Source organism: Hypanus sabinus, unplaced genomic scaffold (assembly GCF_030144855.1).
Source record: "Hypanus sabinus isolate sHypSab1 unplaced genomic scaffold, sHypSab1.hap1 scaffold_710, whole genome shotgun sequence".
NCBI lineage: Eukaryota > Metazoa > Chordata > Chondrichthyes > Myliobatiformes > Dasyatidae > Hypanus > Hypanus sabinus.
The window spans coordinates 147602-172416 of NW_026781562.1; the positions used below are offsets into that span (position 1 = coordinate 147602).

General features: G+C 45.7%; 1 protein-coding gene across 1 annotated transcript in view; it reads left to right on the forward strand.

Moving 5' to 3' along the window:
- The first annotated feature begins 13692 nt into the window (after nucleotides 1–13692).
- The window catches only part of LOC132389930 (uncharacterized), a 43425-nt gene continuing 32302 nt past the window's right edge, over nucleotides 13693–24815 (forward strand). The window contains exons 1-2 of the mRNA XM_059962496.1: nucleotides 13693–14156; nucleotides 22888–23555. The gene's annotated coding sequence lies outside the window, so the exon portion shown is untranslated. The remainder of the gene's footprint in view (nucleotides 14157–22887; nucleotides 23556–24815) is intronic.

A 24815-nucleotide genomic window follows, 5' to 3' on the forward strand; every position in this document is an offset into this window, starting at 1 on the left:
GTAATTTTTGTAAAGGTTATTTTTGACCTCATGATTAGTTTCTAAATTGACTTGCCAACTTTATTGGAGTCCGGAATGATCTGGCAAATGTGGATTCGGCCAGGCTTTTTATTCTGGCAAAGATGTACGTGCTAAGTTGGAGCCGAAGAGCTGTTTAACCTGTGTGGAAGGGAAGAGTCTGCACTTTAATAATGGGAGGTGTTGAAGGAGAGAGGGAGTTCAATGTAGAGGATTAGGGTTCACACCTTGTAGATGGGGGAGAGAGCCGGGAAACCAAGGGGCAGATAGGAGTTGGCATTGGGTTTGACGTTTTGGAGATTCCTGAATAATTTCTGGACGCTCGGTTGAAGGAAGTGTGCGGGGTCTTTGGAGAGGATACAGAAGGGATTTATTCGGATGCTGCCCGGAATAGAGAGCACAATCCATAAGCAGTGGACGGAATTGTTGGTTTCCTCTATTACTGAGGTGTGGGTGGCAACTTCAAAGGAGATGAGGTCGGCAAGTTTTTTATTCACACGAAGACTAATGGATGCTTGGACTGTGTTACCAGAGACAGTGGTGAGGCAGATCGATAGAGGCGTTTCACTGGCTCTTTGACAGACACGTGGATATACAGGGGATTTATATAGTTGGACGTGTGACGGCCGATGGGATTTAGGTTAATTGGTATATCACAACATTGCGGGCCGAAGGGTCTCATCTGTTCGGTGATTTACGTTCACTGCTCTACAGGAGGAACAAGGAGGGTTTTGAACTCATGAGATGGGAAACGCAGGGGGAGGTGTAGATGAAGGAATATGACGCTGCATTCAGAAACTCAGGGAACGACCTCTCGACATAGTCAGTGAAAGAGTCACACAGCCCTCACTACAACACAGACACCCACCCCTCTCACCGCGACACCGACACAGCACTCAACGGGACACGAACTCAACGCCCAACGTTACCGACACACCGTCACGCCCTTCACGGTAGCAGGGCACAATCCCCCCGTATGCATAATCCCCTCGCTCTCCAGCACTACTCCTGTCTCCGTCACAGACTGCATCCTTTACAGTACTCCCGTTCCCATCACATTCCCTCCCTTTCAAGCTGTCCCGTCTTCGTGACACATTCCTTCTCTGCACACATCACCGTCTCGGTCAACTCCTGTCTTCCCACCGACACAACCCGTCTCGTGCCCCGCTGGATCCCCGAAATGTGTAGTGAGATTGGTCTGGAGAATGACACGGGGCCGTGAAGAGAGAGAGAGAGAGCGAAGCACTGGGAAATGTTCGAAGAAATCCCGGGGTTGTCTGCTGAATCTATTTTGCTTCTGTTCAGATTGTTCAACACTTTTGATAGGAAATGTCCTGTACAAGATGATCTCTGGAAAGTCCGAATGCAGTGAATGCAAATCGTCCAGGAAGAGTTCCTCTTGTTGTCGTGATAAACACAATTTCATCTGCGAGACGGTGAAGCGCTAGTGTCCTTGAGGGGGCTGTCTGAGTCTACATCTCTCTGCAGAGTCTGGCCACCCAAGGCGTTGACGACTCCACATCAGGCGGTGATGCGACTGGACAGAGCGCCCCCGAGCGGACATCCATGGAAATTTGCTGGTGTACAATGAGAGACCAAATTGTATCAAACTCATGACATGGCAATACTGTACCTTCTTCCTGACACATTTCCTCTCTGCACCCATTACCGTCTCCGTTATCTCCTGTCTTCCCACCACCACAGCCCGTCTCGGTGCCCCGATGTATCCCCTGAGATTAGTCTGGATAATGACGCGGGGTCGTGGAGAGTGATCGGTGTAGTGAGAATAGTTTGGAGACTGACGTGGGGCTGCGTGGAGATCGCAGTATATTGAGATTAGTTTAGAGACCGACACGGGCTGTGGAGAGAGTGGAGTAGTGGGAATATGTCCAAAAAAACTCTTGGGGTTGCCAACTGGATCTATTTTGCTTCGGTTGAGATTGTCTAACACTTCTTAATAGGAAAGTGGCCTCTAATGTTGTCTACAAGAGGCACTCTGGAAAGTTCGAATGCAGAGTGCAAATCGACCATGAAGAGTTCGTCTTGCAATCGTGATAAACACCGTTTCAACTACGAGACGGAGGGAGCGGCGTTGCCTTTGAAGGGACCGGCTGAGTCTACATCCCTCTGAAGTCCCTGGCCACCCTGGGCGTCGTCGACTCCACACCAGGCGGTGATGCGACTGGTCGGAGCGCCCCCCAGCGGACATCCATAGAAATTTACGCGCGTTCAATGAGAGACCAAATCGTCACATACTCCTGACGTCACAATAACTTCTGTGTCCAGGGAGTTATGGATGGTGTCAACCCAAGTGCGGAGTCAGGTCTGGAATTAACTCAGAGTTAGGCTCAAAATAAACGACGGCAGTAACTGCATCCGAAGTGTCAATCACAACCCACAGTGCTAGAAATAGATCTTCGACGGTTGAGCACTGAGTGCTCAGTACAATCCATTTAATTACAGACATTCCAGGAAGGATTGTGATAGGCAGAAATTTGCATTCCGAGTCTTAAAGTGGAAGTGTCAGGGAAACACACTCCAAACGAGGCCTCAGAAGAGCCTGAAAATTAATTCCTTGACCGGGAAATGAATGCGAACCTTTTGTTAGCCTTCCTCTCTGCCGACACCTTGTCCACTCCAGCCTGTTGGTGTCAAAGGTTTTCAATGCCCTACTAGAAACACATTCGGAACCCGATGCCTTGCGAGGGTTCACCCACCTGAAGGATGAATCTTACATCGGCCGAGAAAATAGAGGTTACAGAAGCGAAGTGGGCGAGCAGAGCCGAACATGATGCCCCTCTATAACGTCTTTTTCAAATGCAACGTGACTTTCCAACTCGTGTAGTTACTGAACTGCAACCCCCTTCGTCTCCGTCATCTCCTCCCCGCCCGACATCAGAACCGGTCCCCTCCAATAAAATCCTCCCCGACTCCATGACTCCTCCCTCCTGTGCACCGCTACACACCTCAGTTGTTCCTACTTCTCCTCCTCAACCCCGCCCCCGTCTCTGTCAGTCCCTCCCTCTTCCCCACTCTCGGTTCCAGTCACTCTGTCCCTTCCAATAACCCTTGCCCATCTCCTCGCTCTTCTGCACACCGTCAGTCTCTGTCACCACCAGCAGTGCAAGCACCCTACCCTGTCTCCATCAGCCCCTTTCTCCCCTACGACTCCCCTCGTCGCCAACCCCGTTCCCCGTCGACCAACCTCGCCACAGTCAGACAGGACATCCTCAACGTCACCACCCTCCCCCGTTGTATTCATACCTTCCCTTCCACACACCTCGTCTCCATTACTGTTTTATCCCCTACACCTTACGCCGTCTCTGTTATCCCCCCTTCCCCAACTCCTCTCGCCGTCTCTCTGAAACGCTGCGTCCCCTACAGCCTTCCAGGTTTCCGTCATCTCGCTGCATCCTCTGCCCCGCTCCCTTTCTGTGTTAATGTGGAATTGTGGGGAAGAGGGAGATGTGACGTCTGGTGTTACATCAGCACACCCCTACACCCTACACCCGATGTCGATTTCCCCTACCTTCATTTCCATCACCGCAATCATTTTTACACACCCCGACTCCATCAGCCCTCCGTCTCCCGCACTCTTAGCCGTCTCCGTTATCTCCTCCTTCACCATCTCCTCTTCCCGTCCACCTGACCCGTTCAATCCCCTACACTCTCCACGGTTCCATCAACCCTCTCACTCCTCTACAGCCCTCCCCCCGTTCATCTGGAAATCTGGGGAGGAAGGGGGAGAGGTGACGTCTGGTCTTACAATACCCAACCCCCTCTTCCGGATGTCGATCTCTCGGTTCTGATCCTGTTCACGGTTCTGTGTAGACAGGCCGGTCTTGCGGTACCACACCACTTTCTGCCAGTGACCACTTTTTGCCAACACCCTCCCTACCCCCTCCCCGTCAACCTCTCCCACTTCTCTGCTCTTCCCTGCTCACCATCTGAACACGAACACACGCACAGTCTCCGAGACAGACACACAATGAAGGAGGACTGGAACGGCGGAGTGCTGGGGGTGGGGAGAGGAAAGCAGCTTCTGACCCTCGGAGTGTGTGAAGAGACCGGGGGGAGGGAGCTTCAATCTGTGCCTGATCCCGCGTCGGGGTGTTGGGACGGTGTGGGGTGAATTTCATTCATTGTTTGAATTTCTATATCCGTGTAATTAACAGGAGCAGAGCGGACATACCTCGGAGTAAAGGGGTGGGCAATCGCAGCGGAAATTGTTCAAGTAATCAGTGTCCGAGTGAAAGGTAGAAGGCTGATCAATTTGATGCTGGACGGATGAGAGAGGCATAAAAATGTTGCTAGATTTGTTTTCAATTTATTAATTGTTTCGTTTATAATTGCAGTTAGAAAGAGCAGTGAGCATTCCTGCAGGAGAGTGGACTGCTTTCCTTACGGGTTGTGGGAGGGCATGGAGACCGCCAGAGTCCCTGACAACTTCACCTGTAGGAAAGTCATCCAGCTGCACCTTCTATCACTGTGCGTAACAACGTTGGAACTGGAACTGGACGAACTCGGGATCATTCAGGAAGCTGAGCGGGTGATAGGGCGGGTATATAGAGAGGTACTTACACTCAAGGTGGAGGATACAGGAATCTGGGTGACAGACAGGAAGGTGAAAGGGGTTAAACAGCTATAACCATTGCAGAGAACCCTTGTGGCCAACCTGCTCAATAACCGATAACCCACGTTGGATAGTTCTGGATGGGAGGAGAGAGGTGCAAATGACCAAGCAGGGGAATGTCTCACCGGTCGGGTCTCTGGCACTGCCTATGATTCTGTGACTCAGCAGGGAGGCGGGTGAAATCTGACGAGCTGTGTCGATAGGGTTGTCTTTGTTGGGGGAACGGAAAAGTGGTACTGTGGATGAGAAACACATTCCTCGATGGTATGCGGTCCCCAAAATACAAGATTGTCGCTGGAATGGAGGAGCATTCCTTATGAGGTTGAATGAACTCGATCTTTTCTCCTTGGAGCGACGGAGAATGAGCGGTGAACAGACAGATGTGTACAAGATAATGAGAGGATTTTATCGTGTGGACAGTCAGACCCCTTTCGCCAAGGCTAAAATGACTAGCACAAAAGCGCATTGAGTTATGGTGCTTGGAAGTATGTACACAGGAGTTGTCAGGGCAGTTTTTTTTTACGTTGTGTGGTGTGTGCGTGGAATGGGCTGCCGGCGGCGGTGGTGGGGGCGGATACGATAGGAGCTTTTGAGAGACTCCAGGCTGGCTGCATGGAGCTTGTAAAAATAGAGGTCTATGGGTAAACCCTAGGTCTTTCTAAGTTAGGGACATGTTCGGCACCGATTTCCGGGCCTAAGGGTCTGAATTGTGCTGCAGATTCTTCTATATTTCTATGTTGCCTATGTTATAGTCACCAGTATATAGGAACGAAGAGTGAGCCGTTTCGGCAAACTTATGTATGTGCAGGTGTGGCTAAAATTAAAAATAACTTTCAGTTTAACACTAGGGTTGGAATGAGAACTTCAGATATGTGTATCACTAGATTCTCTTCCACTGAAGGGGCGAACTCCACAGACGGAACGGTTTCATTTCATTTCAGTTAATTTCAATTGAAGTTTCATTGTAATTTCAACACAGAGAACTGCCCATGAATACAGCCAGGATCTGCTGTTAATTGCAATGCCAACAGTCCCACATGGCACAAAGCACACACAATATGTATAGAATGGAAAGATAGCAAGCATATGTAGGATATCAAGAAAACACATTATGTACACGCGCGCACACGCGCGCACACACACACACACACACACACACACACACACACACATTCATGCAGCTTGAAGTCCCTGGGCACTTTGAATACACGGTAATCTACAATTGTTCACAAAGAGATTGTCTTCTGCCGAGCAAACACTGGGGGGCATCTCAGACTCCTGCTTGGATACAGCGCCTCGCCGGCTCCATCTTGCGCAGCGCCTTCATTTACTCTCCGATGAGCAACCCTCTCACTTTACACCGAACTTTATTGGAACTAATTTACCATCGGTAAGGTTTGCCATTAAAAAGGCAGAGTGGTGAAATAAAATAGAGTTGCAGGGACATATAAGCAAAAACGCCTTTGCAGATAGCTGAGTGGTTGTTGAGACAGATGTTGTTAAGGCCTCCGACAAAGTCAGGTATCAAAAAGTTGAGCCTGCTGGGACTCTGTGGTGAACTATGTGCCTGTCTGGACACGCCCCCTTCTGACTGCTCCTGTGGCACCTCCCACAGGCCCCTGTATAAAGGTGATTCAGGTCTAATCCTCTGCCTCATTCTCCAGGATGTAATATGATGGTCACTCACTGCTGGTTCCTTCTTCAGTCAACAAAAGCCGATATATCGCCTTGCGTCACGGTGTGAGTTATTGATGGTTGCATCAATTTTATTGACTGAAAGTTTTAAAACATGGAAACCGTTTTACGTCCGGAAAGGTTGGATTTGGACCCTAAAGACCCTGACGCAGCTCTCGCTTTTGAACACTGGCTTGCATGCTTCCAATCAGACTTGGCGGAGCTTCGTGCGACTGACCCTGCCGTTATGTACAGAATTCTCCTCTCGAGGGTCACTCCAAAAGTTTATTCCATTATCCGGGACCTGCCGACCTACGAAGGGGCACTGGACGCCCTCATCAGACAGTACGTGCGGCATGTGAACACCGTCTACGCAAGACATCGTTTAGCTACCCGGCGACAGCTGCCTGGAGAATCGAGCGCGGAGTTTCTCCGAGCACTACAGACACTCGTCCGAGCTTGTGACTGTAAGACGCTCGCGGCAGAACAACATGCGGAACTGCTGGTGCGAGACGCCTTTGTGACGGGACTGAGGTCAGTGTACGTGCGCCAGCGACTGCTGGAACACTCCGATCTTACCTTACGCTCGGCGATCGAGACGGCCAAAGCTCTGGAAGCTGCGCTGCACTACGCCGACGCTGTCGAGTCGCTCGATTCCCCGCCGGTTCCGTGGACGCCTCCGACCCCGCCACCGCCGGCTCCCGCGAGCGAAATCGACGCTGCCAGTGCGATTCCACCAGCTCCCCGAACCCGACCATGGCAGTGGCCCGTCAGAAGCCTGTGCTTTGTTATTTCTGCGGCCTCAAAATGCACCCCCGAAAACGCTGTCCAGCGCGAGAAGCGACCAGCTCCAGCTGCGGAAAGCGGGGCCATTTCGCCGAGGTCTGTAAGTCTAAATTGCGAGCGGAGTGCAGTGCTGCTAGTAAGACGTGGGGGCCGCCATCTTGCATGCCCGGATGTTGGCGGCCATCTTTGTCGGCGTCAGCACGCCCCGCCCCCGACCCTCCGATGCTTACCGGGTACCCCGGATGTGGGCGGCCATCTTTGTCGGCGACAGCATTCCCCGCCCCCGACCCTCCGATGCTTACCGGGTACCCCGACGGCTCGTCTCTGGCCACTGTGACCCTCGACCAAAGCGCCCCACACCAGCTTGCAAGGTCAATGATGGACATCCGGGTGGAGGGGCACAGGACGAGATGCCTGTTTGACACGGGCAGCACGAAGAGTTTTATTCACCCGGACACAGTGCAACGCTGCGGACTCGCAACACGGCCAGTAAGTCAGAAGATCCATTTGGCTTCTGGGTCGCATTCCACAGACATCCGGGCGGGTTGTGTAGCGACATTGGTGGTGCAAGGCACAGCATATCGGAACTTTGCGCTACTGGTCATGCCTAATCTGTGCGCACCTGTGCTATTGGGGCTGGACTTCCAGAGCCATCTCGGAAGTGTGACTGTGGTATATGACGGGCCCCTCCCACCACTCACTGTCTGGAATCCTCAGTTCTGTGAAACTTCATCACTGCTGACAACACACACAGCGGCACACACATCCCATCCAGCACAACAGCTGCCCTACCGACACCACTGGCAGTCTCTCAACTCTCAAGGTCCCTCCCCCGCCGCGGTTCGCCAACCTGAACCCGACTGTAAACGTGTGGCGACTAAAAGCAGGCGGTACAGTGTGTGGGACAGGGCCTTCATTCAGTCAGAGGTGCAGCGGCTGCTCAGGGAGAGGATCATTGAGCCAAGCACAAGCCCTTGGAGGACCCAGGTGGTCGGATGGCGGCCCCAACCCCCCCTCACTAACTCCTATTCTCTTTTCCCAGGAAGTCTGTCACTGGGACCACTCTACCAGTTTGGCTGACGTCCCCGGGGCCAGTGCTGCTCCGGAAACATGTGAGGAAGAATAAATACTCCCCGCTGGTCGAGAGGGTTCACCTTCTGCATGCGAACCCCCAGTTTGCCTACGTGGTCTTACCTGATGGGCGAGAGGACACGGTCTCCATCCGCGACCTGGCGCCCGCAGGTGCAGCAGACCACTACCCTGAACACTCTCCGGTAACTATGAACCCTGTACCCGAGGTGACACCGCGCTCACCAGGCCCTACATAGACTCCTCATGACACCTATATACCAGGTGCCTCGCACATGCATGAGCTGGAACCAGCACAACCTCCGTCTCCTGTGCAATCACCAATATTGCCGGCATCGGTGCAATCACAGCCGGTGCTACGTAGATCGCAGCGACAGATTCGACCACCTGATAGACTTGACCTGTAAGAAACTTCGCCACATGGGGACTCTTTTAAACAAAGTGGGGGGGGGGGTGTATGTGGTGAACTATGTGCCTGTCTGGTCACGCTCCTCCCACAGGCCCCTGTATAAAGGCAATCGAGGTCTGATCCTCTGCCTCATTCTCCAGGATGTAGTATGATGGTTACTCGCTGCTGGTTCCTTCTTCAGTCAATTAAAGCCGATATCTCGCCTTTCGTCTCAGAGTGAGTTATTGATGGTGCATCAACCACCTCACACCAGCTCCTCAGCCACCACTTTACCTGGGGTTTAGAAGGCGCCAGAAGCGTGGTCTATATATCCTAATATCAGTCTTACCCTGCTCCTTAATGTGACCGGACTTTCATTTCCCTCGCGACCCAGAGGAACAATTGTTCTGATGAATTGACGCTCTTATCACTGGAAGTGACGGCACCCTCGCCCACCAACTGCTGTGTGTGAGGGCGCTCGCACTGGTCACGGGGCCGGGGAGCGACAGACCGAGTTTCTCGGGTATTTGCGGAATGGAAAAGCACTTCCTATAATTTAAAGCATAAGAATCAGCAAACCTCCAGAAAACCTTCAGTGTGTCCGTGTTGTGTGAGGGAGTTTTTTTTCCGCTCGAGCGCTGTGCTGCGGATAGGAAATTGCCGGGCCTAGTAAAGTGAAGGCGGAGAACAACAGGAAGACTCTTCTAAGAGCCACCCAACACCTCACAGAGGGAGCCGTGTCCACAACCTTTTAATTATTTTTATCGATATATTTGGCTGAGTTACTTTTGAAGCAGATTAATCCATGATACAATTAATGGTACATAACATGAAAAAGTAATCAAGCACCGTTGCTGGGTACTCTGAAATTGGCGGGCGATTTGAAATTAATCCTGCGCCAATCACACTGTAATCTGATTGCATGAAGTCCGACAGCCAGTAAATTCCTAGGAATCTTTCACTATGTACGTGGTGTGTGAGGGAGTTTTCTTTCCCCTCTCTGGAGCTCTGTGTTTCGGATAAACCATTGGAAATTGCCGGGCCTAGTAAGGTGAAGGCGGAGCTGGACGATGAGAGGCCGTTCTCGGCTCTGTCCGTCACTCTGACTCTGTCTCCTCCCCTCCCCGCTCTGTCTCTCTGTGTGTTTCTTGGGCAGGAGTAGTGGCAGAGGATTGGAGGATGGGTTATGTTATCCAGTAACTTGGGAAAGGATCGAAGGAAAACCAAACATTGTTCAGATTCTGGAGGGTCTCGGCCTGAAACGTCGGCTGTTTACTGTTTCTCACAGATGCTGCCTGGCCTGCTGAGTTCCCCCAGCACTGTGCGTGTATCGCTGCAAGGAAAAGCCTGGGAGCTGAGTCAGGTCTGCTGCTGCAGTTCAATCATTAAAGACTCGGCTGACAATTTCAATGCCCGGCTCAGCAAATACGCAGATCCCTTTAAAGTGTGAAAAAATGTAACTAGCAATACAACAGGACGGTGATCAATGAGCTCAGTGATTTGAGGAATGTGAGATAGAAACATGGAAAATAGGTGCAGGAGTAGTCCATTCTGCTCTTCGAGTCTGCAAACAAGAACAAGAGATGTTCCATTGTCATTCACGAACCAGGGCAGAACTGCCGTGGGGAACGGTCGGTCCCTGGGAGTGCTGTAAAACAGAGATATCGGGGTGCAGATATCGAATTCCTTCAAAGTGTAAACACAGGTAGGCAGGACGGAGAAGAAGGTGTTTGCCACACCAGCATTCATCGGGAGAGTTTTGGACACTAGGCCGTGACGTCACATTACATCTCTCCCAGCCTTGGGGAAACGACTCTTGGAGCATGACGTACATTTATAGTTGCCCTGTGAGCAGAGGGTGACATTAAACTGGAGAGGGTGCAAAAGGGATTTAACAGGAGGCTAGATAGGCTGGAAATTCCTCATCAGAGTGTATGTGACATTAGAGAGGTTGATAAAATAATGGCAGACATTGATATGGTCAGTAGTGAATCTGTTATCCCCAGGGTCATGGAGTTGGACGCTAGAGATTCCAGGTATAAAGTGAGAGAGGGAAGATTTAAATGGGACCATGAGGAGCAGGTTTTGTACACAGAAGGCGCTAATTACATGGAACAAACTACCTACAGTGATGGCATAGGTCGGCACCATTGCAATTTCTCTTGCACTGTGGAGAGGGAAGTTTTACAGGGACATGGGGCAAATAGAGGTAACTGAGAATGGTTTTGTTTGTCCACTTTGTCAGCATGGATGTTTTGGGCTGAAGGGCCTGTTTCTGTGCTGCACAACTCAGTGACAAAGTCTGTTGCTCTGGCAGAGTGGGACGGACAGTGTTAGTAGTGAGAAGGTTTGGGGGATGTAGAGAGGAGAGTGAATGGTTGAGGATGGGGCGGATGGAAAAGAATGTGCGGAAAAGTGAGATCACCTATTCCCAGGATCAAACTGTAAGAGTCATTTCCACATGGGGATGTTCAAAGGGACCTGGGTGTCATTGTAAACAAATCACTTGAGTTAACATGCAGTTACAACAAGTAATGAGAGGGGCAAACAGTACTTTGTCCTGTGATGCAGGAGGAGTGGAGAAGAGGGGTACAGATATCTCGGTGGGTTCTGTAGGGTCCTGGTGAGAGCACACCTTGAATGTAGTGTCCGTGTTTGGTCACACTTCCTCAGGAAGGATATCCCTGCAATAGAGGGAGTGCAGTGACTGTTCCCCACACTGACTGGGCTGGTTCCAAGGATGGAGGGTTGGTTATGTGAGAGGACAGTGAGTGGGCTGGGTCTGTATTCCTTGCAGTTAATGAGAAAACGAGGAAATCTGTTAGATTCTTTCAGGATGTGACAGACAGTAGGCAAGGAGGATCTTTCCCCTGAATGAGAGTTCCAAAACTGAGGAAAATACCCTCAGAATGAAGTGTAAATCGCAAACACGAGAGAATCTGCTGATGCTGGAAATCCAAAGCAACACAAGATGCTTGTGGAACTCATCAGTACAGGCAGCCTGTATGACAAAGAGTAAACAGTTAACACTTCGGGCCATGACCCTTCCATCAGATCTCAGTGTGAAGGTTCTCAGCCCAAAGCATCATTACTCTTTTACATCAGAATGAGTTGACATGCATTCAGGATGGAAATAGAATTATATCTCTTTAATCAGAAAATGAAGAAATTCTGTATTCGCTGTATAAGTAATCTGGAGCCTCAGGTGCTGGGTTGTGTCAAAGCTGAGATCACCAGTCTCTGGGAGAGTTTTCGTCACAAAGTCCATAAGACCATAAGATATAGGAGCAGAATTCAGCCATTTAGGCCATCGAGCCCGCTCTGCCATTTCATCATCACTGATCAATTTTTCCTCTTACCTCTTATCTGCCCTTGTATCCCTTTATGCCCTGACCACTAAAGAATCTATGAATCTCTGCCTATACCCAGTGATTTGGCCTCTCCTGCTGCCTGTTGCAAAAAATTCCACCGATTCACCACTCTCTGGCTGAAGGAATTCCTCATCCTCTCCATTCTGAAAGGATATTCTATTTTGAAGCTGGGTGGTCTGGCTTTAGACACTCCCACCACAGGAAAAATCCTCTCCACATGCACTCAATCAAGCCCTTCCACTATTTGATAGGTTTCAATTCGGTAACTCTTCTTTCTTCAATGTCACGGGGAAGAGAGGCCCAGAGCTATGAAACGCTTTTCATATGACAAGCCATTTAATCCTGGTAAAATTCACCATTTGTGACGTCATGTCAGCAGAAAAGGTTCTGGATTTCAGAGATTTTTGTATTTTGGAATAATGGACAAATCTGCAAACCTCGATCATTAACCCATGCAATCCCAGGCACACAGATGCAAAATAAAGACAGATGTAAATTTAAAGCAGGAAAGTGGAACCTTACGAGGAGGTAAAGCCTGATTACAAGGCCTCAGAATATTGTACTCTACAAATGGTCAAAATACAGCCAAGTAACAAGTTCGAAAATACCCACAACTTGCAGAATTACAGTGCCTCTCATTATCTTGGTCCATGGGATAAACACAAGCTGGGTCTGATCAACCCTGGCTCGGTCACCTGGGCAAGAGAGTCTCATGATTAACGACCCGAAACCCCCAATGACCCCAGGTTGCAGTACTGATGATGTGTCCCTTTGCACACCCGGTTCTTTAAGCCAAGTGGGAGTCAGGCCACGTTAATGAAAGGCATCGGCTAGATGAAAGTGGCTCCACTACACTACCCTATCCACCATAGTCCCACATATCTCACCATACTAAACTCCACAGCTTTATCTCTTCCAGCCTGACATATACATCCACCAGCCCTACCCTCAAACCCAATCCTAAGAAGGGGCACCCACCGCTTCTAACCCTGGCCACACACCCACAAACCCGAAGCCGAGTGTACGGAGGAGTAAGATCCAACAAAGGCAAGTGTTGGACCTGGTGGATGAAAGCATGGGCCGGATCAATGTGGCAGCGTTGCGTGACACTGAATCGAGAGTGACGAGATGAAGAAGCACAAGAGGGGTGATTCTCCGACTGCCCGCATAATCTCTTTGTTATTTTGATTTTGTTCTGATAGTCCTCTGACTATTTGAATATGTTGGTATAATTCATATTTAATTACAGTGTTTCTTGTCAATGTTGTGTCTGATGAAATGTGTCTGTGATGCTGCTACAAATCCGTTGTTCCTTTCACCTGTGTACATAAATATACTCGATTTGAACTTTACTTTGAAATGTCCAAATCTCTCCTTCGCTCTCCTGCTGCCCTGTGTCATGAACTGAACGTCTTCGTGTTTAATTTTACAATATTTTATCTAATTTTATTTTCGTACTGCTTTTGAAATTTGCGTTTCCCTTTTCAATTGCAACCCGCACCCCCGCCTGTCTCTGCCCTCTGTCCTTCCTCCTGTATTAAACGCAGCGCGAACCGTCACACATTGGTGCCGCTTCCCATCCCCCAGCGTTCCGCTTGGTGAGTCCTTTCTCCAAGCAGCCAATCGGAATGCTCAGCGTCACCATTCTAATTAACATACCATTTTGTGCGCTGCCCATTTAGTCCGGGCTCCGAACAGTTTCTGATTATTATTGTGTTTGAAACCGACGGGGAAGTGCCTGATCCACCGAAACCCGCTGCCAAGAAGGGCGCCAAGAAAGCTCTGTCCAAACCGGCGAGCAAGTCTGGCAAGAAGCGCAAGAGGTCGAGGAAGGAGAGTTACAAAGTGATGAAGCAGGTTCACCCCGACACCGGCATCTCCTCCAAGGCCATGAGCATCATGAATTCATTCGTGAACGATATCTTCGAGCGCATCGCGGGTGAGGCTTACCGCCTGGCAGACTACAACAAGCGGTCCACCATCAGCTCCCGGGAGATCCAGACCACCGTGCGCCTGCTGCTGCCCGGGGACCTGGCCAAGCACGCCGTGTCCGAAGGGACAATGGCGGTGACCAAGTACACCAGCTCCAACTGAAGAGAAGTTTACAGACAAAACAAACGGGAAATTCAAAGGATCATTTAAGAGCCACTCACGCTTTCAGTAAAAGAGTTACAAAATATTGAGCCATGGACTTGAGGTAAGTTTGAAAATTGCTTTTTGACGCGCTCATTGAGAATCTTATCTCCGTTACTCAGAAATTGCTGTCCACTATTCAGCAGAATCCAGATTTCTCTGTTACATTCCTGCGTACTGCACAGGCACGGAATCGTGACGCACCCCTTCCCTGTCATTTCCTCTCGGTCATCAGGTTTCTCTGAAGAAGACACTAATTGTTGCTTCTGGTTTAATTACCGTGGAGAATACCGTTCTTTGAGTTTTGTCCCATTTTGGTTACTTCTCTTAACCCCATTCCAACACGAGAGCTGAACACTCACGGTTTGTTCAGACTGTATTTGTTAAAGCCCCACTTTCTGAAGGGCCATCCGTTGGTAAACTGACTTGAGTTTACACAATGACCGTCCGCGAACATTTATCAATTGAAAGAAATCGGTGAACTAAATCTCCAGACACCGTGGCAATATTAACTACACTTAGTTTAAATCTGTTTCACCAATCATAAACGTCCCGCTACATTTCTCCAGACTGTATATGAAGGGAGAACACGCATATTTCCGGAAGCCAGAATTTTTCACGGTCAAGACTCCAAGTTTATTTCTGATTTATCAAATCTATCTGACGTTGTATGTATTCAGGAAACCTGGTTTCCCGCATTTAAATTTTACCTTCCAGGATCATATTGTAATTAGGCGTGATAGATTATTTGGTAGAGAAGGTGCTATTGCAAATTTTATACAGAAAGGGAGAAGGCATACAGTTGTGGATGTGAATGAAATGTATGAGATACTTGTAGAAGTATTTGATTCAACAGGGAGCGACATTAAATAGGTATATTATTATAACCATGGTGGAAAGCATTCGATTGATGTGTTGGAGAGTATATGTAGCTCCAGCTCACTAAGGGTTGTATGGTTGGGGATTTTAATGCATAGACTTCACTGTGGGCTTGTTCTCAGAATGATGGTGCTGGTTTGATTGCAGAAGAGTTTTAGATATGTCACTGTGTCTAACTGGTGGGAGAGTTATGAGATTTAATGTTCATAATAGTTCTGAAATTGCTGTAAATTTAACTTTGGTTTCAAACATTCATGCTGCAGTGAGTGAGTGGTATGTCATGGGAGATGAAACATTGGGGAGTGATCATTTTCCTCTATTTATAAGCCTGGGTTTAGACCAAGATGCCACTTTGAGGAGGTGGAATTTCGGTAAAGCAAATTGGAGAAGTTTTAATGCTTTATGTGATGAATGGAACATTTGTGTGGATGGAATGGTGAGCATTTCTGCAAAGAAAGGTTGTCACGTTATTCCTCAAATTTGCTGGAAGAGACTCATATTAAAAAGTTCATTAATAGGAGAAAAGCTGTACCATGGTGGACGGAGGAGTGTGCAGAAGCAATTATTGAGAAATATGTGGCATTTTGGAAAGTTAAGAAGTATCACTGTCCGCGTGATCTTATTAAGTGTAACAGGTCACAGGCCGTGGTGAGGAAAATAATGATGATTGTGAAAAATATTTACTAGAGGTCATATTGTGCTAGAATTGGAAGGACTATTAAACTTGGAGGTGGGGAATGATTAAGAAAATGGGGGTGAGGGATTCATAGGGTTCCCAGTATTGATTAAAGAAGGTGATACAATTGTGTCTGAAACAGAGAGGGTTTAGTTACTGGCTTGGTCATTTGCTGTAACTCATAATCAAAATAATGAAGAGACTAAACAATGTAGGGATAAGCTGTTAAGTGAATACCCAGACGTGTTGGAAACCTGCTGTAGCAATGACAGTGATGTAGAGTTTTCTTTGTGTGAATTTAGGAAAACGATTATTAATACAGGGCTGACGGCTCCAGGAAAGGATGATATAAGTTATTGCATGTTTAAACGTATGGCCACAGCTCTTTGGAGATAATATTACATTTTTGAATCCTATTTGGCATTCAGGCCATCTTCCCTCCTCATGGAAAATTGCAATTGTAGTGTCTATTCAGGATCCTGGTAAACCCCTGTTGGATCCTCCTAGTTATAGACCAATATTCCTGATTTCCCATTTGTGTAAACATATGGGATATATGGTATTAGAGTGGTTGAATTATATTTTGGAAAAGGGAGGGGTCATGTTGTTGTTAATATACTGGATTAGCTTGAGGGGACAAGTGCTGGTTCAACAGCACATGTCCCAAAAGCTGTCAATGTTTTTATGCAGAAATCTCAGCATCTACTTCAACACAGCAAGCTTCCAGAAACAATAGAGTCAGTGGAAATGTCAATCCATCGCCTCCTATATTGTCGCGATGAGGCCACACTCAGGTAGGAGGAACAACACCTTGTATTCTATCAGGTCAGCCTCCAATCTGATGGCATGAACATCGATTTCTTGATCTTCCGGTCATGCCTCCCCTCCCTCATCAATCCCCATCCACTTTTCCCTCTTGTCGCCTGCCCATCACCTCCCTCGGGTGTTTCTAACACCCCCACTTTTCTTTCTTCCACGGCCTTCTGTTCTCTCCTATCAGACTTGCCCTTCTCCAGCCCTGTAGCTCTTTCACCAATCAACTTCCCAGCTCGTTACTTCATCTCTCCCTCTCCCAGTTCCAGTTATCACTTTGTGTTTCTCTCCCCCCTCCCCCACCTTTAAATTTACTCCTCATTGTTTGTTCCCAGTCCTACTGAAGAATCTTGGCCCAAAATGTAAACTGTACTTTATCCACAGATGCTGCCTGGCCTGCAGAGTTTCTCTAGCATTTTGTGTGTTCTTGGATTTCAATAACTGCAGATTTTCTCCTCTTTATTACTCAATGTCAACAGGCATTCTGTATGACAACTGTCAAAGTCCCACTGCAGATATGAAACTCGAGGTTCGGCAGATGCTGAGAATAAACTGCAAAGTAACACACAAAGTACTGCAGGAGCTCAGCAAGTCAGGCAGCATCTCAGCAGAGAAATAAACAGTCTAGGTAGGATGAAGTGTTTGGGCCCATAATATTCACGGTTTATTCCTCTGCATAGATGCTGCTGGGGCTACTGAGACCCGCCAGCATTTTGCAAACATAAACCTCTTTTTTTCAGTCAATCAGTTTCCAGATGTTGCTGAACTTTCATTTGTAGCCTCATCCTCCTGCTCTGGTTCCCTCTTTCTACTCCCCATCAACTCGAGCCTCCATCACATCTAGAGCCTCCTTTTTGCTGACCCCACTTGTTTCTGCTCCATCGAATATTTACCCACCATTCTGCTCATACCTCAGAGGAGAGTATTGTATTGCAACAGTCTGGCTGTGTGAGGCACGGCCCTTCAAAATCAGTGAAAATCACCCAAAACAGTGAACAGAGAAGGGGAGAGCCTATATTACCAGCAATATCGAGGAGCAGATAGGGAAACAGATTCCGGAAAGGTGTAAGAATAACAGAGTTGTCATGATGGGAAATTTTAATTTGCCAAATATAGATTAGCATCTCTCTAGAGCAAGGGTTTTTATGAGGTGGAGTTTGTTAGGTGTGTTCTGGAAGGCTTCTTGACACAATACGTAGTTAAGCCTACAAAAGGAGAGGCTGCACTTGATTTGGTATTGGGAAATGAACTTGGTCAGGTGTCAGATCTCTCAGTGGGAGAGCATTTTGGAGATAGTGAATATAATCCTATCTCCTTTACAATATCATTGGAGAGATATTCGGAGCAGACAAGTTAGAAAAAAATTTAATTTGAATAAGGGGAATTATGAGGCTATCAGGCAGGAATTTGGAAACAAATGCTCTCAAGGAAAAGTACGGTAGTGTGGCAAATGTTCAGGGAATACGAGTGAAGTTCTGCAATAGTTACGTTCCCATGAGACACGGAAGTAATGGTAGTGTGCAGAAACTCTGGTGTACAAAGGCTGGTCAAGAAGAAAAGAAAACATTACTTCTTACTTCTTACTTCTCCTGACAGTAAGAGTGTTCACTTTGATTTGTAAATATGTGGATTTCATCTCCAGGCACAGTGAGGATATAAAATCCCCATTTGAATACACTCAGATATGAACTGATTGTTCATAGTCACAGTGCATTGATTACTCTTCACAAACATGTCTATCCAAATAGAAACTATTTGCACCATTGCAAAATACTCCACTTGAGGTTCCTCCCCTCCCTGAATCACAATATATAGGGGACAACCACCTAAATCTGATACAGCAGCTCAAAGAAAGCAACTTCCATTTCTTTGTTACAGGTACATCTGATTTTTCTGAGTCTTTCTGAAATAATTATTGTCAAGCATTAAATGTAGATGGCTTCATTGGTAAATTGAAAGATGAAGAAACAATTGATGGAGCTGTGGATAGTGTGGAGGACTGGCAATAAATACAGCAAAATGTAGATCAATTGCAGATATAAGCTGGGAAATGTCAAATGGAATTTGACCCAGATAAATGTGACGAATTGCACCTCAGTAAGGCAAATGCAAGACAGAACACTGTTATGGGCAAGGTCCTTTGGTGTTGCTGAGCAGAGAGATCATGGTATCCTAGTTCATTGCTAGTTGTAAGTAGCTACACAAGTTGGTATGTTGTTTAGAATTAGGCTTACAACATGCTTGCATTTATTATTCGAAGCATTTAGATCAATAGTCATGTTCCTACTTTGTAAGACTCTCGTTGGGCCACATCTGGATGACTGCATACAGTACTGGTCGCCCCACACTTGGAAGGATGTGGAGGCTTTGGAGAGGGTGAAGAATATGTTTACCAGGATGCTGCTTCATTTAGAGGGTGTGTGCTATCACAGGAGGCGTAATAAATTGTTGTTTCCACTGGAGCTCCAAAGGCTGAGGGGTGATCTGATAGAGGATTGCAGGAAGATGGAGGGTATGGACATGGTATAGGCAGGAAGGATTAGTGTTTGGGTGTTTTTGATTTGCTTTATAGCTAGTTCATCACAACATTGTGGCCCTAATGGCCTGCTGTTGTGCTGTACTCTTCATTGTTCTATGTTCTGAGTTTTCCAAAGCCCGAATGGCCGGACGTCTTGATATCGGATTAAACAGTAATGCAGAGAGACTTTCTGAACAGGTGGGATTGTCTTACCTCCACTTCTTTAACATTGTTCATTGTTGAAATTGCCTGCAATCCCAAAAAATGAACAGGTTCAGGAACTCGAGATCAAATTCAATTTTCTTTACAGATATACAACCAAACGAAACAACATTCCTCTACAACGTGCTCCAACCACAGAACATCGATCGCACAAAGCACATAAAACTAAATATTGTCAAAAATAAGTGAATAAAATATAATTCACAATGCATGCAGTGTGCAGCTAATAAAAAAAAAAACAACTAACAGTAAAGAGCTCACTGTCTTGTGATGAGTGGTCGGGAGTGGCAGGGCATTCATTGGTTTTGTAACCTAATGGAAGAAGCTATTACCCAGTCTAGCAGTCATAGTTCTCAAGCTCCAGTGCCTCCTTCCCGATGATTATAGGTCAAAGAGATTGGGAGATATATGCCAGGGATCCTCAATGATGCTTTGGGCTTTGACTAAATCAAATGTGTCAAATCATTAATATTCCAAACAACATTTTATTTAAAGTCAAACATCTATTTTTTGATATAATGAACATACTGAAATGCAATAAAAAACATTAATTTTTCCAAGTCAAATTGAGTTTATTCTTATTATCATAAGTTCAGTGAGGTACGGATTCAGTACCAAGGAAAATTTGCATGCAGCAACATCACAAAGATGAAGGGACAGACAGCACACAGAATATAGATTATGCATTAGGTCTACCTTAAGTCATGTCATATGCAATAAAGTCGATTTGCCATCATGAGTATATATTTTCAGAAGTTAATTGGCTGGAATAGTAATGAATGGGAGATTGGTTTGACTAGACAAAATAGATGAATGTTACTTGAGGCAGGCATCCCCAAGAGTGCTGAAAACATTGTCAATTACAATTTCCCACGAGACGTTACTCACGGACAGTTATAGAAAATCGTGTAGGTCTTGTAATGGAAATGTTCCCATGATAGTTCAGGGTTTATTCATCGAGAAGATACTTTGATTGATGTACCAGTTCGGTGGGAGGTGGACGGGGTAATATTTTGGTAATATTTTCTGAGGAGCTGACTGGTCAAACTAAATAGTGCGAACTGGTGCCGAATACTTTCCTGTATTCAATGGTGGGTGAGGTTCACCAATGACGGACTGGGCCATATTTAGTACTTATTACTGGCTTTTCCGTACAATTGCATTGATGCTTCCATATCAGGCCAAGATGAAACCAGTCAATAAACTCTCTAACAGACATCTGTAGAAATTTGTCAATGTTTCAGATAATAATTCAAATTTTGTCAAGCTTCCAAGAAAGCATAGCGTTTTTGGTGACATTCCAAATCTCCTCAAATTCCTATTGAAATATAGCCGCTGTCACACCTTCTTTACAGCTCTATCAATATTTTGGGTCCAGGTTAGCTCCTCGGACATACTGGCCCCCAGGATCTTAAAATAGCTCCCTCACTGCATTTCTGATCCCTCCATGAGGATTAGTGTGTGTCATTCACTCAACTATTATGTGTCATCTGTCCTCATACCCGAACTCCGGAAAACACGTTGAGGAATTCTTCCATGGACAACAAAGTCAATGGTCTGAGATAACTGACCAGCAAGTTGACTTCACAATACTTTGTTAATTGTCAATTCAAATATGAGCGAAAGTCTGAGAATCAGATTCCCACGACACAATAGGTGACTTTGTGGTTTGTTAGAAGTAAAGGTCTGTTAAGATCTATCAAGAACAGTGCATTCCAAAGGGCAGGCATTTGAACACACACCTTCTCACTTTAAATGCCTGCCCTTTGGTATTTGACATTTCAACCCCGGAAATCAGATACTCCCTGTCTACTCTATCTATGCCTCTTTTAAACTTATAAACCTTCATCGGAATTCCCCTCAGGCTATGGTGCTCCAGAGGAAACAAATCACCGTCCTTTCCAATTGTACCCAGTCTCAATTGTAAGCCAGTCTGACGCTGTGGAAATACAGCTCCAGAAATATGATTTTTATTTCTGCAAGGAGCATGTGTGTGTGTGGCAAATATCCGTCGACATTTCCTGGTACATGCTTCAGAGCATCGACTGATGATAAGAGGATGCTCACCATGACACTGGAGTAAACTCCGGATGTCTCCTTCTCCTGTGTAGTAAAGGACTTCAATTTGCTGCATCCTACTACAGGTTCTGAGTTATCATAATTCGAAAATGAGCAATGCTAAAAGTTCAGGTGCAACTGTTCTATTTATATTTTCTGCCCATTACACTACTGGTGTTTTGGCAGCAATAAAGGTCTTCCTTCTTTGGCTGTGTTCAGGGCTTCCTTCATCATGTCAGTGTTACGCCTGTGACAATAGACAATAGGTGCAGAAGTAGACCATTCAGCCCTTCGAGCCTGCACCGCCATTATGAGATCATGCCTGATCAATTACAATCAATACACTGTTCCTGCCTTGTCCCCTAATCCCTTGATTCCCCTATCCATAAGATACCTCTTTAGCTCCTTGAAAGCATCCAGAGAATTGGCCTCCACTACCTTCCGAGGCAGTGCATTCCAGACCCCCACAACCCTCTTGCAGAAGAAGTTTTTCCTTAACTCTGTACTAAATGACCTTTTTTAATGATCCTCTTTTTAAAACGTTTTTTATCGCGTTTTCAAATAATTACAGAAAGAAAAACAAATATACCCTTAGCCCCTCCCCTCTAACAACCCTACAGAAAAAAAGAAAATGAAAAAAAAGAATGAAAGCGAGAGTGCCTGTATATCTGAAGATCCCCACATGCTCCACGGAGTTCGTAATAACTTTATTATATATACTTATTTCTTTCCCCAAATAACCAATTATTTTATCTTCGGAGCAGTCATTTGAGATCTTAAGCTGTGTTGCCTTTAAGGCATTTGTTTAGTTTATTATACTTTTGCTTTAGTAATTTGTTTGTTATCATTTTCTAGTTAAAGTTAAGGTTGTTTAAAGTAAATTCGTTTTCTGTGACATATAGCGGCATGCGATGACGTCACTCCCGGTTTCGCCGTGTGTTGTGGGAGAATACTGGTTTGGAGAAACAGGAAGGAGGGGGCTTATGTGTACAGTATCAGCGCGAGAAAAGTTTTCTTTCTACGCACGAGAAACATTAGTGAATCAACGCCCTAAGTTCATGAGATAATCGATATGTTGAATTAAAAATGTTAACGCTGATTCTGTTAAAAGTAATGATGATTGATAAAGTTTATGTTTTTTGTTATTTAAAGAGTTGCGGATAATTTGTGTTGAAGTGTATTTAAAGCCAGTCGATGGCGTGGGTAGATTCTGACTGTATGTTGCACTTTAATGTAAGATTGTTGTTGTTGTTTTACTTTTGCAAGTGTTTATGATGTAAATGTGACGTCAAGAAGGAAACAAATACAGTATATTTTTTGTATTGTTTTATCAACAGTTTTCACCATACCTTAATGTGGAAGAGTGAACAGTAAATGGTTCATCTTACTGGGAGCGCCTCATTGATTGGTTTATGCTTGGTGTTTAGTACAGAGTTATTTTACAGCTGTGCGAGAACACTACGTAAGCATTTACGAGAATGACACCATCTAATTTCAAATCCCAGAAAATCCTGCAGTCTCGTTCCTGCAGTTCTTCCATTGGAGTGAAAATCATATAGTTATTGGAGATGATGTATGTTGCCGTATGTCGATTACAATAATGACATTTGTGCTGTTCATTTTTTTCAGACAGCTGCACCATAGACCCTGAAAGTGACATCAGGAATATCTTCTCTGCAAGTTACAGTGAGCATCTGGGTTAAATCTGATCAACAGCACAAGGTCAGAAACTTAGTGTCACTACCAAAAGTTCCAGCCAATAGAAGTTCAACACTGTATAATGTGTGTTAAAGAAATGTGAAATAGTGCAACACTTGTAATAATAATTAACAATCAATGAAGCATACAAACAATGTGTTCTTCATTAGCATTTATTGTAAGACTGGAAGTGGTTACTACTGATATTGGCAACATTTATTCACCATACCTAATATCTGTGCTCTTGAGATTGTCCCCATTAAACACAAAATTATTATAAATAATTAATTTTAGACGTACTTATTTAAGACCATATGACATAAGAGCAGAATGAGATAATCTGGCCCATTGAATCAGCTCTGCCATTCAAACACTGATGATCCTTTGTATTATCTCCTCCTCAACCCCATGAGAAAGTAAGGATACATGGGATCCAAGGAGACACTGCTTTGTGGATCCTGAACTGACTTACCCCCAGAAGGCAAAATGTGCTTGGAGACGGGTCATATTCTGCATGGAGGCCAGAGTCCAGTGTTGTGCCTCAGGGATCTATTCTGGGACTCCAACTCTTCGTGATTTTTATAAATGACTGAGATGAGGTAAGTTAATGAGATGAGGCATTAATAAGATGCAAAACTGGGCTGAGAAATGGTAGATGAAGTTCAACCCAGATAAGTGTGGCCTGGTTCATTTTGGTAGGTCAAATATGATGGCAGAATGTAGAGTTAATGCCTAGACTCTTGGCAGTGAGGAGGATCAGAGGGATCTTGGGGTCCCAGGCCCAAATTTTCTTTAAATAACTATTTATGGTTCTTAGTAATTGTTCCATCCAAATAAGTAAGTTTATTTCTTACAATTTTAAAAGGAAGGTTAGTATTAATTGATACTAAATGATTCAATAGAATAAGTTCACTCTTATCCTGAATACTGACTAAAACAGGAGACAAAAGAATGTACGATAGCTAATAAAGTCTCAACATTAGGAATATAAAGCAAAAGCTCATCGGCATAATGCAAAATTTCTAAGGTAAGGACATGTTCGGCACAGCTTTGTAGGCTGGAGGGCCTGTATTGTGCAGTAGTTCCGTGTTTCTATGTTTCTATCATATCTGTTTCCTCAACATTTCATGTCCCTCCACCAATATTCCTAATATCTGCAAACCTGGCAGGAAAGCCATCTATTCCTTCATCTAAGTCATTATATACAGCATAAAAATAAGTGGCCCCATAGGAACCCTGCGGATCACCACTAGCCACTGGCAGGCAACCAGAACAGGATCCATTTATTCCCACTCGCTGCCTCCTACCAATCAACCAATGTACAACCCATGTTAGTAACATTCTTGTAATACCATGGGCTCTTAATTAAATGCGCAGCCTTCTGTGTGGCACTTGTGTCAAAGGACTTCTTAACGCCCAGATATACAAAATACACTGCATCCCCTTTATCTATCCTACTGGCATTCTCATCAAATTATTGCAAAAGGTACATATTTTTAGCCAGATGGTGGTGGAATTATGGAATTCGTTGCCACATACAGTGTGGAGGCCCAATCATTGAAGGTGCTTAAGGAGGAGATTGATAGGTATCTAATTAGTCACTGTATCAAGGGATATGGGGAAAATTATTTCTACTTGGCATAATTTATAATTATTTATTTCTGGTTAAATATTGCTATATTTCTACACAATTCCTGCTTAGTATGAATGTAACAAGACCCAATTTCCTTCGGGATCAATAAAGTATGTCGTTCAGTCTGTCTGTCTGACTGAAGTTTCTGGCAGACTGAATTCCTTCCGATGGATCATTGCTGGGAGTGCTCGTTCCTTTTGGGCAGCTCGCCATCTACAACACAAGT